Source organism: Macrotis lagotis, chromosome X (genome assembly GCF_037893015.1).
Source record: "Macrotis lagotis isolate mMagLag1 chromosome X, bilby.v1.9.chrom.fasta, whole genome shotgun sequence".
In the NCBI taxonomy this organism is placed as follows: Eukaryota; Metazoa; Chordata; class Mammalia; order Peramelemorphia; family Peramelidae; genus Macrotis; species Macrotis lagotis.
The window spans coordinates 430,568,879-430,588,568 of NC_133666.1; positions in this window are offsets into that span (position 1 = coordinate 430,568,879).

Consider the following 19,690-nt stretch of genomic DNA (forward strand, 5'->3'; position numbering starts at 1 on the left):
CTACAAGCTTTAATGTAGATGCTTCTTAGTCCTGTGTGATCCTGACTGCAACTCCATGATATTTGAGGTGTGTCCTTCTGGCTACTTGTAATATTTGTTCTTTGACTTACGTGTTCTGGAACTTAGCTATAATATTCCTGGGGGTTGTTTTTTGGATCTCTTTCTTGGGGAGATCGGTGGATTCTCTCAATTTCTGTTGTGCCCTCTGCTTCTTGGATATCAGGGCAAATTTCCTGTAGTAATTCTTTGAAAATGATGTCAAGGCTCTTTTCCTATTCATGACTTTCAGGTATTCCAATAATTTTTAAATTATTTTTCCTGGATCTGTTTTCCATATCAGTTGTTTTTTCAATGGGTTGTTACAGATTTTTTTCTAATTTTTCTTTCTTTTGGTTTTGAAGTATTGTGTCTTGATTTCTCAGAAAATCAGCAGCTTCCCTTAGTTCCATTATACATCTGAAGGATTTGTTTTCCTCAGAGAGCTTTCTTATCTCTTTTTCCATTGGGCCATTTCTGCTTTTTAAAGCATTCTTCTCCTCAAATATCTTTTTGAACTGTTTTATCTATTTGACCTATGCTGGTTTTTAACATCTTATTTTCTACAGCATTTTTTGGATCTCATTGACTAAGCTGCTGACTTCTTTTTCATCTTTTTCCTACATCTCTCTCATTTCCTTTCCCAATTTTTCTTCTATCTCCCTCACTTGAATTTCAAAGTATTTTTTGAGCTCTGTCATAGCCTGAACCCAATTTCTGTTTTTCTTGAAGACTTTAGATGCAGGAGCTTGTACTTCCTCATATTCAGACTGAGTATTTTGATCCTTCTTGGGATCATAGGTAAAGTATTTCTCAATGATATTCCTCTTTTTTCTTTGCTTACTCATTTTTCTAACCTGTGCCTGGTTTTAGGTGCTTCCTTAGCTTTTGAGTATTATTGGGATACCTCCCTCCCCACAAGGATCTCTTTATGTAAGGCTCTGTCTTTCCTCCTGGTCTGTGAATGACCACAAGTGCAACTCTTGGCATGAGGCTGAGGTGGGGCGGGTATCTGCTGTTCTATGGGGGGCTTAGACTGCAATCAGGATCTAAATGTGGTCAGAGCCCCAGAGTCCTGTTCCAGGTGCAGAGGACAGACCTTGACAGTCCTTCTCCACTCCCCTACCTAGGCTCAGCACTCATGCCTGGGGGCTCCTGCTTACCAGTTCCAACTGCTTCAGGTTCCTGGATCTGGGCTACCCTGGCCAAGCTGCTCGCTGAGTGCTGGGCTTCACACAATGCCTTTGGCAGAGGTCCCTCCACTGATCTCCCAAGTTATTCCTGGTGCTTCTCAGGGTGTAGGTCAGGAAACTGCTCCCACTGCTGTGAGCCACTGTTCCCAGCACCCTGGGGCTGCCTCGGGGAGGCTGAAGTTCCTTTACTCTGGCAGGGCACCCCTCTAACCCCATGGAGCACAGCCTTTCTGCTCTTTTCCAGGTTTATTTGGGCTGGAGAATTGCCTCGCTGGATCCCTCTGTGGATTCTGTCTCTTGAAAATTCAGTTAGAGTCTTCAGTTTATAAGTTTGGTAATATCAGAGAGAGAGAACCTAAGAGATGATCTTCTCCTGTTGCCATCTTGTACCCCCAGTACATTCTTTTTTTAAAAAAAGATTTTATTTATTTTTAGTTTTACAATTTTTCCCCTAATATTACTTCCCTCCCCCCACCCCCACAGAGGGGAATTTGTCAGTCTTTACATTGTTTCCATGGTATACATTGATCCACACTACATTTGAACCACATCGAAAATTTTGGATGTCAGGCTTATATTGTTTTGAGAATTAAGCAGGTAAAGGATTCTAACAACTGCATTCTAATGTCCTGATTCCAGATATCTAGTATCTACAAATGTTCAGTCAATAAAATCATCTCCTAAAGTGTCCATTAATGGAAGGGCAAATATTCGTAGGCATCTATATATTCAGCATAGATGTGTGTGTGTGTTTGTGTATACCCATTGCAATATTTGTTTCTCAGCTAATGTTTACCTAAATCTGATTAACAAAATGGATAAATGTTTGGAGATTCCTTTGACCAGCAAAAAAATTCCTAGGCTAATATCATGGACATTTATAAGGCTAGCCGGCAACTACTGAGCCCAAGATCTTAACATAGAGCAAAATTAAAATTCTAATCTTTCAGAAACATAAGACTTCACAGTTAATCTTCAGCTCATCATGTGTAGTAATTGTTATTCCTACCCTTGTTTATCTTCTAACATCAGTCAACCATCCAAGAAGTTTTTTTTGTTGTTGTTGATGTTGTTGTTTTTCTCTTGTCAAGAGACACTAGAGGCACTAGATAGACCACTGGATCATGAATCAGGAAGATCGGAAGTTAAATCTAATCTCAGATATTTATAAGCTATGTGACCTTTGTCAGCTCATTCAACCTCTATAAAATAAAGATATTACCTACCTCAAAGGGTTTTAAGAATCAAATGAGGGACTTCCAGCCAAGGTGGTGGAGAGATGACAAACACTGTGATAGTGCTCTCTCTTTCCCCCTTAGAAATAACATGAGAGAAAATTTTTAATAGAAATTTGATCAACAAAACCCAGAAAGAGAAGCTAGAAGATCAACTACCAAGAAGGTCTGTCTCAGGGGACCATGGGTGAGCTGGAAGAAGAAAGCAGAGGATCAGTGCTGGGGACAGCAACTGGGGGAAGCCAGAGGGTAAGCCTCAGCCATGGAGAATCCCATGAGTGGTTGGTGTGAGATCCAGCTTTAGCTGTGGAGTCTTTGGCTGGGGGAGAAGAGCTACAAGAGTTCCAGCACAGAGTCACAGAACATGCCTGGAGAACAACCAGTTGGGCCAGGGTCCTGAGCTCCATACTTTCTGGGAGCCCTTTGTCCAGAACAAACAATAAACCACCCCACCCCCAACTCCCTCCCTCAGGGCCCAGCCCAGATTTCAAGTTCAACTCAGAACCTACTGCTGAGGACCTCACTCCAGAGAAAGCCATCAGCAACCCCTACTGGCTGGCCCTTGGAATTAGTAAGACAAGTGAACAAAGCCTTTATGACCCTCAAAAGCAAACCTCTGAGAGCCAGATCCCCATGCCCTAACACAAGATGAAAAAAAGGCAGAGAAAAGGGGGGCCCATGGAGAAATACTTAGAAGAGACAGATCCTAACCCAGAGAGATCTAAAACTGCTGAGGAGAATATGAATTTATCTCCAGCCCAGAAAGTCTTCCTTAAAGAAATCAGGAAGGAGTTTAAAAACCAATTGGAAAAATTGGGGAAAGAAACTCAAGAGAAAATTAACACATTGCAAGAGAAAATTAACATCTTGCAACAAGAAAACAAATCCTTGAAAAAAAAAATTGGACAAATACAAAATGAGAATAACTTTCTCAGATCTTCAATTGGACAAATGAAAAAAAGGAAATGATTCTCTAAAATCTTCAATTGGGCAAATTCAAAAAGAAAATGATTCTCTCAAAAGTACATTTGAGCAAACAGAAAAGTCCTTCAAAAATAGAATGGAGCAACTGGAAAAGGATATGCTAAAGATAATGGAAGAAAAATCTTCTCTAAGAAAAAGAAAGGAATAGGTGGAAATTAATGACTTCATGAGACAACAAGACTGTGTTAAACAAAACCAAAAGATCAAAAAAATAGAAAAAATGTAAAATACCTAATCAGCAAAACCACTGACCTTGAGAATCTGAGAATTATTGGCCTTCCTGAGAACACTGAAGAGGAAAAAATGCTTGGAATTAATATTACAGGATTTAGTGATGGAAAATTGCCCTGATATCATGGAACTAGAGGGCAAAATAGTTATTGAAAGACTACATTGATCTCCTCCAGAAAGAGATCCTAAATTGAAATCACCAAGGAATGTTGTGGCCAAATTCCAGGATAACCAGATAAATGAATACATCCTGCAAGCAGTCAGAAAGAAAAAAAATTTAAATACCAAGGAACCACAGTAAGGATTATGCATGACCTTGCCATAGCAATATTAAGGGATCAAAGAACATAAAATGACAACAGCAAGGGAGCTTGGAACCCGGAAAAGTTGAGCCTTCTCTTCCAGGGCAAAAGATGGACATTTAATGAAATGGGAGACTTCCAAGATATCATAACAAAAAGAGCAGAGCTAAATAGAAAAATTTGGACATATAACAAGAGGCTCCAGAGACACATGAAAAGGAAAAAAAAAATACAACTGCTATACAATAAGATGAAATTGGCTATATACCCACTTGGGAGAAAGAGTCTCATAACTCTTTAGATTTGTAACTCTATCAGAGAGAATATATATATCCCAATGTGATGGACACTCATAACTTTTCTGTGACTCAGATAGAATGATTTAAAATGAATAGCTCCTTAAAAAGGGGAGCCTGTAAGGAGAAGGGAGCTTGGAGGGAGACTGAATGGGGTAAATCTTACTACATCAAAAGGTACAAAAGACCTATTGTAATTGAGGGGAGGAAGGGAGGAGCTAAGAACCACTTGAATCTTCATCTCATCAGACCTGGCTTAAAGTTAACTTAGACATGCTTAATCAAATTAAGAAGCTTATCTTACCTTAAAAGCATTATAAGGGGGAAAGGGGTAGGGAGGGACAGGGAGGGGGAAAAAAGGGGAACTAACAAAAGGAAAGAAATAAGGGGAAAAGGGAAAGGGGAAAAGAGGGGAGGGGGTTGATTTAAGAAGGCAAACACACTGAAGGTGGTGGTATTCAGAAACAAAACATGGGGGAATGTGGATAAAGGGGAAAAGGGGGGGAAATACCAACAGAAGGAAGATAGCATGGAGGGCAATAAAGAATTAGTAATTATAACTCTAAAGGTGGATGGGATGAACTCTCCCTTAAAACTTAAGCTGATAGTTGAGTGGATCAAAAACCAGAATCCTAAAATATGCTGCTTACAAGAAATGCATTTGAAGAATAGAGATACATGTAGAGTAAACGTAAAAAGCTAGAGAAAAATATATTTTCCTTCAACTGAAGTGAAAAAGGGGTAGCAATCCTTATCTCAGACAAAGCAGCTGCAATAATAGAGATAAGGAAGGAAACTATATCCTCCTAAAGGTACCATAGACACTAAAGTAATTTCAATACTAAATATGTATGCACCCAATGGGATAGCATCCAAATTCTTACAGGAGAAGTTGAAAGAGCTACAGAAAGATATAGAAAAATTCTACTAGTGGAATTCCTCAACTTCCCACTCTCAGATTTAGATAAATAGAATCATAAAATAAACAAGAAGAAAGTTAAGAAGGTAAAAGGATTTTTAGAAATCCTAGATATGGAGAAATTGAATTGGAATAGAAAGGAATATACTTTTCTTTCTGCACTACATGACACTTACACAAAAATTGACCATGTTCTAGGACATAAAAACCTAATCATCAAGTGCAGCAAGGCAGAAATAGTGAATACATCTTTCTCAGATCATAATGCAATAAAAATCATGTGAAATACTGTACCAGGGAGATATAGACCCAGAACTAATTGGAAACTAAATAAATCCATTTTAAAGAATGAGTGGATCAAGCAAAAAGTTATAGAAAGAATTAATCATTTCATCCTAGATAATGACAATAATGATACAACATGCCAAACCCTATTGGTTATAATCAAGGTGGCTGTCAGGGCATATATTATGTCTTTAAATGTTTGTGTGAATAAATTAGGGAAAGAAGAAAACAATTAACAACATATGCAACTAAAAATATTAGAGAAAGAAAAAAATTAAAAATAACCAATTAAATACCAAATTAGAAATTCTAAAAGTTAAAGGAGAAATTAATAAAATCAAAAAACAAGAAAACTATTGAACTAATAAATAAATAAAGCCAGGAGCTGGTTTTTATAAAAAAATAATAAAACTGATAGATCTCTTTTCAATTTGATTGAATAAAAGAAAGAAGAAAACTTTATTGCTAGTTACATAGATGAAAAAGGTGAATTCAAAACTAGTGAGGAGGAAATTAAAGTAATAATTCAGAATTATTTTGCCAAACTATATTCCAATGAATTTGACAATCTAAGTGAAATGGATGAATGTTTACAAAAAATTTAAGTTTCCCAGATTAAAAGAAGAGGAAATTAAAAACTTAAATAATGGGGTGGCTAGGTGGTGCAGTGGATAGAGCACTGGTCTTGGAATCAGGAGTACCTGAGTTCAAATCCAGCCTTGGACACTTAATAATTACCTAGCTGTGTGGCCTTGGGCAAGCCACTTAAACCCATTGCCTTGCAGAAATGAAAAAAAAACCTTAAATAACCCTGTCTCAGAAAAAGAAATTCAACAAGTCATTATTGAACTCCTTAAGAAAAGATCTCCAGGGCCAGATGGATTCACAAATGAATTCTCTCAAACATTTAAGGAACAATTGGTTCCAATTCTATATAAATTCTTTGGAAAAGTAGGTGAAGACAGAACTCTGCCTAACTCTTTTTATGACACCAATATGATGCTGATACCTAAACCAGGAAAAGTTAAACAGAGGGAAAAAAATTATAGACCTATCTCCCTGATGAATATAGATTCAAATATCTTAAATAAAATCTTAGCAAAACAATTACAACAAGTTATTACTAAAATAGTGCATTATAATCAAATAAGATTTATCCCAGGAATGCAGAGTTGGTTCAGTATTAGGAAAACTATTAGTATAATTAATTATATCAAAAACATACCTATCATAAATCATATGATCATATCAACAGATTCTGAAAAAGCTTTTGATAAAATACAGCACCCATTCCTACTAAAAACACTAGAGAGTGTAGAATAAATAATGTGTTCCTTAGAATAATAAGCAGTATCTATATGAATCCATCAACAAGCATTATATGCAATGGAGATAGGCTAGAAGCATTCCCAATAAGATCAGGGGTGAAACAAGGATGCCCATTATCACCACTACTATTCAATATCATTTTAGAAATGTTAGCCTCAGCAATAAGAGAAGAAAAACAAATTGAAGGAACTACAATAGGGAAGGAGGAGACAAAACTCATACTCTTTGCAGATGACATTATGGTATACGTAGAGAATCCCAAAAAGTCATCTAAAAACCTACTAGAAATAATTAGCAACTTTAACAAAGTAGCAGGATATAAAATAAACCCTCAAAAATCCTCAACATTTCTATATATGACTAGCAAGATACAGCAGAAAGAGTTAGAAAGAGAAATCCCACCTCAGACAAAATAAATTACCTGGGATTCTACCTGCCAAGGCAGACTCAAGAACTTTTTGAAAACAATTACAAAACTCTTCTCACGCGAATGAAATCAGATTTAAATACCTGGGCAAACATCAACTGCTCATGGATAGGTTGAGCTAATATAATAAAAATGGCAATTCTACCAAATCTAAACTATTTGCATAGAGCCCTTCCAATAATAATTCCAAAAAAATTACTTTAATGAGTTAGAAAAAGTTGTAAGTAAATTTATATGGAGAAATAAAAAGTCAAGAATTTCCAGGGATTCAATGAAAAAAATTACAAAAGCAGGTGCCTAAGCCTTACCAGATCAAAAATTATATTATAAATCATTGGCCCTCAAAACTGTCTGGTATTGGCTAAGAAATAGAGTCATGGAACAGACTAGGTGCAATAGCAGGAAATAATCATAGTAATCTGCTGTTTGATAAAGCCAGAGTCCAGCTATTGGGATAAAAAACTCTCTTTAGTAAAAACTATATGGAAAATTGGAAGTTAATTTGGAAGAAACTTAGATTAGACCAACACCTCACACCCTATACCAAGATAGTATCCAAATGGTTCCAGGATTTAGACAGAAAAAAAACCCAATATTATAAGCAAACTAGAAGATCAAAGATTAGTTTACCTGTCAGATCTATGGAAATGGAAACAGTTTATGACCAAGGAAGAGCTAGAGAACATCATTCAAAGCAAACTAGATAATTTTGACTATATTAAATTAAAAAAGCTTTTTCACTGTAACAAAGATCAGAAGAAATGCAGTAAATTGGGAAACAATTTTTGCAACAAGTATTTCTCACAAATGACTCACTTCTAAAATATACAGAGAACTGAGTCAAATTTTCCAAAAAACCAAACCATTCCCCAATTGACAAAATGGTCAAAGGATATACAAAGGCAATTTACAGCAGAGGAAATCAAAGCAATCAATAGTCATGTAAAAAATTGCTCCAAATCATTATTAGAGAAATGCAAATTAAAGATCTCTGAGATACCATCTCACACCTCTCAGACTGGCCAATATGACCAGAAAGGAAAATGATCAATGTTGGAAGTGATGTGGAAAATCTGGGAAACTAATACATTGATGGTGGAGCTGTGAACTCATCCAAACTTTCTGGAGAGCAATCTGGATTTATGTCCAAAGGTCAATAAAAATGTGCACATCCTATGATCCTGCAATGCCACTGCTGGGTTTATACCCTGAAGAGATCATGTAAAAGGGTCAAACAGCACTTGTACTAAAATATTTATAGCAACCCTGTTTGTGATAGGAAAGAATTGGGAATTAAGTGAATGTCCTTCAATTGGGGAATGGCTTAACATAGTGTGGTATATGTATGTCATGGAACACTATTGTTATATTAGATATCAGGTGGGTTGGGAATTCAGGGAAGCCTGGAGAGATTTGCATGAACTGATGTTGAGAGAGATGAGCAGAACTAGAAAAACACTGTACATCCTAACAACAACATGAGGGTGATGATCAACCCTGTTGGACTTGCTCATCCCTTCAATGCAACAACCAGGGACAATTTTGAGCTATCTGCCATGGGGAATACCATCTGTATCTAGAGAAAGAATTATGGAATTTGAAAAAAAGACCAAAGGCTATTATTACTGTCAAATTAGGAAGAAAAGAATTATATTATAATGTAATTTTACTATCTCATAATTTATATTTCCTCCTTAAGGATATGATTTCTCTGTCATCACATTCAACTGACATCAAGGTATAACATTGAGCCAATGTGAACACTAACAGAATGCCTTCTGTGGGGGGTGGAGGGAGGGAAGCAAGAATGGGGGAAAAATTGTAAAACTCAAAATAAATAAAATCTTTCTTAAAAAAAGAATCAAATGAGATAATATTATAAACTTCTTGGCAACAGGACCTGGAACATATAAATACTTTCTAAATGGTAACTTTTATTAATTATTGTTAGTATTGCTATTTACTTCAGTTATAATATCCCTAGCACACACTTGTATAGTTCTATATATGCTGAATTCAAGGTTTTGGTAGCGCAACCTTGTTCTTCTGGAAAGTCTTAATGAACTTATGTACAAAATGACTGAGGATTTTCTTGATAAAGTCTCTTCAAGTTTGATAAACATTTTATCTTTGATGAGATAGAACTCATCTTGTTGCTATCCAGATAGTCTTATCTTTCTTTTAAGGATTCTTTTATTTACCTCTCTCTCTCCTATATGTATTTTATGTCATATTTATTGTAACTATGTAACCATCATATGTATTTCATATCTATCTAACCATCTCTACTGTCTCTCTCCCTTAGGCTATAAACTCCTTTTTCAGGTGGGATTGGATCATTTCTCAAATTTATGTCTCTAGTACCCAGCACATTGCCTGGAACACAGTAGGTGCTTAATACATACTGCCTGATTGATTCAAATCCTGTCAAAGGTATTTGATATGACCCTGGCCAAATCATTTCCCCTATTTTGATCTCATTTTTTTCCATCTGTAAAATGAGAAGGTTCACACTAGATGATTTTAGAGTCCTCTTTTAGTTTTGGATCTATGATCTATAATCCTATGATATAATTATACAGCACTCTATATCTAAATAAACAGGAGATTCTATGGCCAAAAGAATTAATGACCCGGTACTATCAAAATGAATTCCATCATAAGAAAGTGACACATAACTCTTTTTGGCTTTATACTTACATAGTTTCAGCATCACAGAAAGATATTATGATATATTTAAAAGGATGTTAAACTTGGAATTTGATAATACCTGAATTTGAGTCCAGTTTTTGATAATAACTATTTGATGATGGACAAATTATTTAACTTCTCTGATACTGTTTCCTCTGTAAACTTGTAAAATTGAATAATAGTTCCTATAAGGTTGTTATAAAGATAAAATGAAAAGTATGTGAAAAGTGATTTGAAAACATTAAAGTTCTATAAAGATATCAGCTATCATTATTATTTATAAAACTTGCCAGAGATTGTCTTCTCCTGGATTGACCTTAAAGTTTATCTTTATGCACTGACAAAATGTTACTTCACCAGAGAATGAATTAAAGAGAACAGAAAAAGAAAGACTCAGGCCTTTTCATTTTACACTTTCTTCTAAGTGGTCAAATGCTAGTTGAGTACAACTTTCAGTTTTGGAAGTGTGTGCATAATGACTTCAGAAAGAGTCATCATTAAGATATTACTGTAGTTGGCATTATAATGACCAAGACTGACCTCAAGGGAGGAATTGAAAAACTGTATCTCCTTCCCTTAGGGGAAGAAGTAGAGTAGTATAGGTATAATATCAATCAGCCAATAAACATTTTATTAAGCATGTTTAATGTGGTAGGCACTCAGCTAGGTTCTTGGGTTACAAATACAAAAAAATGAATATTTTCTGCTTTCTAGGTGTTTACATAAAGAGAAACAATATCTCTCCCTTGATTTTCTAATATTTTACTCTATTCCCACAAATCTAGCTTCTCATTATTATCAAGGTACAGATTATTTTACTGTCATATATAAATACATAAAATAAATGTAAATCAATGGACTGGATACTAGCAGTTCAGCGGATCAGGAAAAGTCTCTCTTAGAAAGCAAGATTTGAATTAAACTTTTATAGACAATAAGGAAATAGGAAGATTGCCTATATACTTTGGCATGATCACTTAGCTTTTCTGAATGGATTTTTCTCTATTTACTTTAAATTTTTATTATGAGTTGCTTCACGTGTGTGGAAAGGGAATAAGGAAAAATGAAGAAATGTAAGGAACATAAATATATTAACAAAAATAGATGAATTTAAGTACAAAATAAATTTACAAATAAGTTCATCTTCTTGAGGCAAGTCCAATTTTCATGTTAAATTAAATTTTATTATCTCCTAAAGAAATACTCCCAGACTCCAAAAATCAGTATTCTATCCTTAACTAGAACTGAACAAAAAGAACAAAAGCTATTTGAGAGATGTCCAAATTTATCTGTGTACTACCCCAAACACTTCTCAGAAATTAAAGTATATAAAGAACTCCATGACAACAGTGTCCTTCTTAGTTTCTGCTGACTCACTTTCTTTCCAGATAATATTGAAAGTTTACTAGTGTTTAAAATAGTTAGAGATTCATAAGTCAAGGCTAAGATTCATAACCAAGTTTCCTGTGGAAAATCACTTGCTTCCTACTCCATTAACAAATGCTAACTGCTGAGTAAAAATGGAAGGGAAAGCAAAGTATGAAAAACCATAGATTCTTCTCTATGAGTACAGAAGGCAGTGAATTGTTGTTTAGTATTTACACCCAACATAAATTCTCCAGTGAATTTTCCTTTATAGATATAATATTTTTCTGACTCCTGTCATCGTCCTACCTGCCCTCCCTCTATAGAGACCTTTTCATTTAGATAAGCATTTGATAAGGAGGATATGCACTTTGGAGCTGGAGTCAAGGGAAGCAAGTAGAAAATGCAAAAATTCAAGGAGCTTGGAGAGGCAAGAAGGAAAAGGAGTAAGAGTAGAGTTAGATTAAGATTCCATGAATGGTTAATGGCTCCTCTTCACAGCAGTTAAAAGTTTGATTTGAGAATCTACTATGTATACCAGGTACTTGGATATAAAAAGAAAAGTGACAACAATTCTTGCATCAAAGTTCTTAAATTGTACTTAGGGAATCACAATATGTATGAAGACAAATACGAAAAGTTAATTTAGGGAAGTGGGAAATGTTGACAATGAGGAAAAGCCTTCAATGCAGGAAGAGATCTTAAAGGGTAGAGAAGAGAATGAATAGCATTACAGATATTGTGATTTTTTATATCATGCACAGAAGGTGAAGGTAAAATGTTGTACATAAAGAATTGCAAGTAGACCAGATTATTTGGAAGATACCAAGAATGAAAGGCAGTAATGGAAAAAGAATCAAGAAATATTATGAGAAATGTTATTTTCGGAGACAATTGGTCATTTCATATTACAGTTTTACTAGAAGCACCTGTTTAAAAAAACAGAATGAATAGCACAGATGATTGTATTTTATGTGGCCCCATATATTTCACTGAACAAGAAGTAGAGATATTTCATAAAAAATTTGGACTTTTGAAAAGGCAACAACTCCAATACTAGGTGATATTAATGAAAAGGTGGGCATAATAGAAAATGGTGAAAAATACATTTAAAATATTGTTTGGAACTAAGAATTAAAGGGATATCAAATATTTACAAATTCCATAAAAGTCTAATTATGTATCAAGCAAATTTTCTCCTCTCTCAAAAAACAAAACAAAAACAATTAGAAGATAATAGGTACTGTTAGCCTTGAATAATCTCACTAAAAGGAAACTTATACCTTAATGTAGATAAAATAACTTTAGAAGATATGGCACTCAATTGAAATAATTCTAAGCTATCTAGTTTAAAATGAGTTCTGATGTAAAGCAAAAAAAATAGCAATGAAAAAGTCATTAGCACAGGTTATCACCATTTTTAGGGGAATTAATTAAATCAATCACAATAAAAGATCAAAAAAATGTGAAACAGCTTTAGTCAGAAAATCTTTAATTTGTTTGTAAAGCAGACAACCCAATTCACACTATGAACTCTTTTATAAATTTTTATGGAGAAGGATGGTGAAAGATTATAAACAATGTTTAATTAATATCAAGAATCAGTAAAAGAGGAAAAGTAAAGAACGCTTATTCAGATTGCCAATAAAATCAGATGGCTACAAGGAAACACAGTTGAAACTGTAAGAAATAGAACAAATAGAATAAAAATGGAAATGATTTGCCAAGATTTATATAATAAACATTTTTCTTCTGTCATTGAAATTTCTATATTTGAACTCTAAAAGAAAGTAAAAATGATTTTATAGAAAACAAATTTGGAAAGAGAACTGGGACTAAACCAAGTATATGCAGATGGGGTCCATGCTAGAGGCCTATTGGCCGACATTAAAGGATAGATTCAAGAAGTATATAAATGAGTGTAGGAAAAAAGTGCCAACAAATAATAATCCCTCCTTCTTCCCACTAAAGGTAACCAAAACTATATCAATAGTAGTTGTCCTGTTCAGAATCTGCAATGGATTTGAACTCATCTTCCTAATTTTTGGTCCAGTGCTCTATTTACAGTACCACCTAGCTGACAAATATAATTCAAACACAGTTTGGCATGTTAAATAGAATGTTGGGACTGAAGGAAGAAAATATTTTTTTCCTTGTCTTTAATAGCTTAAAATAATTGAACATTTAACTTTAATCTAATATGTAAACAATTTTGGTACAGGTATCTACCATAACAAGTGTTTTTCACCCAAGTTCATATCTACCTTCCTGGGAATACTGATAACCGAATTTCAATATTCAGATTTTTGTTTATTATTTTTTATTTATTTTTTCAGCCACATGCACATGTGCATTTTTAAATTACAAAATTTCCTTCCACCCTCCCTTCTCACCCCCCCAGTGGCAAATAATCAAGCATTTTACATACACTTTTGATAAATATATTTAAAGATTAGTTATCTTTGGTATGAGGAATTAGGATTAAGGGAAAGAGATACATAAGAAATTATTTTTATGAAGTGTTCATCAGCTTCTGAAGGGTTGGTTTTTTTTGTTTGTTTTTGTTATTTTGTTTAGTTTTTCTTCTTCTGGATGGGGATAACATTGTTCATATCCAGTCTAATACAGTTGTCCTTGCTCTCTGAGCTGTAGAGAGGAGCTGCTTCCATCAAGGTTAATCATCTCACAGTGTTGTTGTTCATGTGTACATTGCTCTCTTGGTCCTGTTCCCTTCACTCACCACAGGATCCTGTAAGTCATTCCAGGCTTCTCTAGAGCCAGACCATTTATGCTTCATATAGAACAATAATATTATATTGTATTCATGTACCATAACTTGTTTAGCCATTCCCCAATTGATGGACATTCCCTCAGTTTCCAATTCTTTTCCACTACAAAAAGTGCTGCTATGAATATTTTGGAACATGTGGAATTTTTCTCATTTTTTATGCTTTATTCTGGATATAGACCTGGAATTGGAATGGCTGGGTCAAAGCGAATGAACATTTTTATTGCTCTTTGGGCATAGTTTCATATTGCTCTCCAGAATGGTTGAATCCATTCACAACTCCACCATCAATGTATCAATGTTCCAATCCTCCCACAATTTTTCTAACATTGATCATTTCCCTTTTTTTTTTTCATCTTGGCCAGTCTGATAGGTGTGAGGTGATACCTCATTGTTTTAATTTGCATTTCCCTAATCAATAATAATTTGGAGAATTTTTTCATATGATTATATCTGGTTTTAATTTCTTCATTTGAAAGCTGTATATTCTTATCCTTTGACCATTTCTGAATTGGGGAATGTCTTGTAAAGTTATACATTTGATGCAATTCTCTATATATTTCAGAAGTGGGACCTTTATCACAACTCCTAGTTGTGAAGATTGTTTCCCAGCTTTCTGCTTTCCTTTTAATTTTAACAGCATTGATTTTATTGGTGCAAAAACTTATAATTTAAAATAGTCAAAATCATCTATTTTGCATTTTATTATGTACTCTAATTCTGGTTTGGTCATAAATTTATCCCTTTTCCATAGACCTGACAGATGGAGTATTTCTTGATCTTTTAATTTATCTATGGTGCCGCACTTTTTGTCAAAACAAGAATATATTAATGATAACATATTACTATTTCTTTTCTCAAGTTTCTTAATTTTTTGTCTGGAAAATAATTTTTTTATAAAATTAATTAGCACATGCACACAAAAAACCTAAATTAAAAACATTTCCTAAATGCTAGCTATTTTAAGGATATGGAAAGGAAACATGAAACTATGTTGTACTGAAAATAAATTAGAGGTTCTCCATCAGAAAGATGTCTTTCATGCATATTTTGAAATTAAAAGAAAATCTTTGCAATAAATTGCAGCAGAGATAACTTTGTTCAATGTTTATCTGATGATTAATAATTCTCTGATTATTAGTATCAAATGAGACAAAAAAGGATATATGGTAATATTATCCTTCAAGGATGTTCAACATAGAGTGTAAAAGAATAAATTACTCCAGATGTTCCCATTCATGGATGTTATTGTATTGATTGAATTAAGACTTAGAACATTGCAGAGTTTCTGAAATGAGATCTTTAATTGAATAAGAAATTTTGTTTTATTTTAATAGATATTTTATTTTTCCAAATACATGTTACGAAAGTTTTCCAACATTCATTTTTTGTATATGTATATTTTAAGTTACACAATTTCCATTCACCCTCCCTTCCCATCCTGCTTCCCACAGTGGTGAAAAGTCAGGTTAATTTTGTACATTTGTATAAACATGTTTACAGATTTGTCATTTTTGACATGAGGAATTACTATTAAGGAAAAGAAATACATAAGAGATTTTTTTTAAGTGTTCATCAAATTCTGAAGGTTTTTTTTTTTTGTTTTTGTTTGTTTGTTTGTTTTTGCTTTTGTTTTGTTTTGGAATAAGAAATTTTAGCCTAACTATCCAATTGGGGAAAAAGTTTGTCTATTGTCTCTATCTGCTTTTTTTTTTTTTACGTTTTTGCAAGGCAAATGGCATTAAGTGGCTTTCCCAAGGCCATACAGCTAGGTAATTATTAAATGTCTGAGGTCAGATTTGAAGTCAGGTACTCTTGACTCCAGGGCTGGTGCTCTATCCACTGCTCCACCTAGCGGCCCCCTTTATCAGTGTTTTCCAAAGTGTTTTTGATTATATATTTCTATCAATGTTATTCAGCCTGTACATTCAAAATGTATATGTTTACTGATTTATTAATGTTATAATATAATAACTAGCACTTATATAGCATTTTAAGTATTGCAAAGCACTTACAGATATCCCTTTACTGAAGTTACAAATTCGATATTCTTTTTAAAGAAATAACGTTTTAACAGTTACACCTACACAAGGACAGTATGCATGAGGGATTCCAGTTGTAGAAAACAAGGGTCAATAGGGTAATGCTTCAACCTCCCAGGAGGGGCTCTCATGCCAAAGAACTGTCATAGACTATATCCTGATTATCATTAAAACATCTATCACACAGTTGCCCAAAAGATTTCCTTTAAAGACAAATATGATAACATTTCAGACTTTCTTAATAAACTGTAATGGCTGCTTCCTGACTTTATAATAAAATATAAACTCCTCTATTTATCTTTTAATGTTTATCATAACTTTGTTCTAGTCAATGTTTCATGCATCATTTTAAATTACTCTCCTCTCATTTTTCAATCTAGTCAATCTTTCCTTCTTACTGTTCCTCATATATGACACCATATCTCCTGTCCTGATACCTCTGCACTTACCATCACTCATGCTAGAATGCACACCTTCTCTTTCTCTGTTGTTGAAATCCCTAGATTGCTTCAAGATTCAGTTTATGCTTCATCCTCTGTATGAAATCTGTCTTGACTCTCTCCATATGTAGTGTCTAGTCAGTGTTTATTGATATACTTGCATATGTTTCTCTCCTTATGGAGTTTAAGTTTCTTAAGGGAATAGACTGTTTCATTTTTTGGCTTTATGTCCCTAGTGCATAGCATATACTTGACAAATACTGTAGGTTTTTAATACACTCATGAATTGATTTATTGGTGAGTCTTAAAACAAAGTACCAAGTGATATCTTAGAAAATACAGTAGAACTTAGTCAAGATAGGTTGCCTAGTTTACATATAAAATTAATCTCCAAGTAGCTTTTGTTAATAACAAATTACAGCAAGATTGTGGTCTAGAAAATAAATTATGAAAAAGAAAGTTAATTACATACATAAGAGGGATAGATGGAGATATACATGCATATGTCTATCATGTATACATATAAATATATATTTATATGCATATATATATATGAAATGTTATATGTATACATAGCTCTATCTTTCTATCCCCTCAAACAAACACACAATGTAAGACCTTTGTTTGAGGAATGACATGATCTAAATTTGTAAAACTTATAGTGGTCCTTTTTTATAATTCACTCTGTAATAGAATTTGTTATCCAATAAGTGTTTTCAAAAAAAAATATCTCATAAAAATCAGCAAAGGATTGCAACAAAAAGACAAAATTAAAGCACAAGAGTGAATCGTTTCCCCAGTGAAGGAACACTAGTTACATCCTTGATTTCTCCTTATCACATGGCTGCACTTTGTTTTCAAGGGTTATAAGACTTCATTGTTTGGTACTTAAGATCTATGATAATCTTCCAAGCTGCAGAGTTGTTAAACACAATATATAAAATATGGCCAATTTTTGTAGATATCATGATAATTAATATTAAAGCATTTCAAATTTTAAGGGGTGGACCTTAGTTGACTATATTGTTGGTAATAATTTGTTATATTTCTCAGAGAAAGCAGTTCTAAAAATATAAACTGGAGATCCCTGAGGATTCCCAATGTCCTTTCCACAATTTCAAATTATTTTCATAGCAATAATAATGTGTCCATTTCTAATATGATATTGATAGGGATATATAAATATATATAATTAAAATTTTTGAAGGGGAAGAGTTATCAATAATTTTTATATATAAAAGTCTTAAGATCAAAATGTTTGAAAGCAACTGCTGTAAATCAAAGCATTTTATTTTTAGTAAGCTAAAATGATCAGATTTTTTGTTAAACTGAGCAAAATTTTCAGGCATTTTTGATCAAAGATGTTAAGTTCTTGATGAATTGACTTCATGATCTTATTTGAATATCATGTAAACCAGAAAAACCAATCTATTTGGGAGGGGGGGTTCAAGGTAATACAGTTATATAAGGGTACTTTATATAATAGAATCATTCTTGATATTATATGGAAATTTTTTCTAGTCCTTCCCTTTATTATATGACTATTTTAATGCCTTCTTTGCCTTAAAAATGTTTATATTTTCATTTATAAAAAAGTCCTTACTTTCTTTTAAAAATAATTTTAATTAACCAAAATCTATCATTTCTTCCTCCCATCTTCTTGACTGAAGGGGAAATAAAAAGACAAAAATTAAACTCTTGTAATTCACATTTATATCTACATTTCCTTTCTCTTTTTTCCCCCCCTTTCTCCCAAATCTCAATTTTTATACTGAGTCCATTACTTCTCTGTCAGTAATCTTACCTATTTTCTTAAAGACCCAAAACAATTTAACACATTCATAAAACTTTCCAAAACTCCTCAATATTATTTTACCCCTGGAAGTGGTTTCCCCTTTTTCAGGATTCTTTTAGTACGTTTCCTGAACATCTCTTTTAGACTAATCATAGATTCCTTTTTATTAGTCATTTTCTTTTGTACAAAGTTGTTTTCTTCCTTGGTATGTTGAGGGAATCTTTTTTGAAACTCTCAACTGATATGACAGAGTAGTTGGAAAGGATATCAGTCTTCACACACTCAAAGTCATTTTCAAACTAAAAGTATCATTGATCTTACAGTCTTTTTTTTTTTGCTTGCAGATTTTTTTTTATTGAATTCTGAAAAAAATAACCAGGTGCAGAAGGGAAAATGCCAACATGTGGGCACAGGTGCTTACTCCTGGGCACCTTGGCTGTTAAAGTAGTTCTGGCTTCCTTTGACAAATAGGAGATATAGCAACCCCCCCCCCCCCAAGAGCTCTAGATTTAACTAAGGGTGTGGCTGTATCCCTCAGGTATTAAAATAAACACTAGTCAGGAAGAAACCATTACACAGCTGACTACTCCTTAGCATAGTCCTAGTTATTTTTTTTTCTTTATATGAAACTAAATTTGCCTCTTTTCGGCTTGTTCAAAGTGAAAAGTTAATGTGTGTTAAATCTAACTGAATTCAAACATATTTGAAGATTTCACTTATTGATTCCAGTTCTGTTCTTTAGGGTCAAATAAAAGGAGTCTAATTCCTCCTCTATATCAAAACTCTTCAGTTAGAGAGTTATAATTCCCCATTTAATTTTCTCTTCTCTGAACTAAACAATTCTAGTTCCTAATATGGATACTAAATAATGCCCAAACTCCCACTCTGAAGTCCTTATCCTCCTTGCTGCTAAGAAAGAATTACTTGAGACAAACATCATATCACCAAAGTCTTTGCTTCTTCAATATATTTTCTTCTGAATCTGTGTTGTCTCTGGCTTTACATTCTTTTTGCATCCTTTTCTATTCTCATAAATTGTGAAGTCTTCCCTTCTCCAGTTTAATTTCTCTTTCTTCTGAGTACACAAACCAAATCATCTTTTGCTTCAATTCTTATCTAAACTCAAATAACCAAATGGTTATTATCAGAGACAAACTGAAATCTGTGAAAGACTTTAACTGAAAAAGCCCACCCCCCCATTGCATCTGGAATCATGTCCTTTTGTTCTGATCTATATATAACCTTTCAATCGACTCAGATGACTTTAGAGAGCAGAGTCAAACTGCTGACTTTGCAATTCACTTGCAAATGAAGATATCACCTTCCTGATGT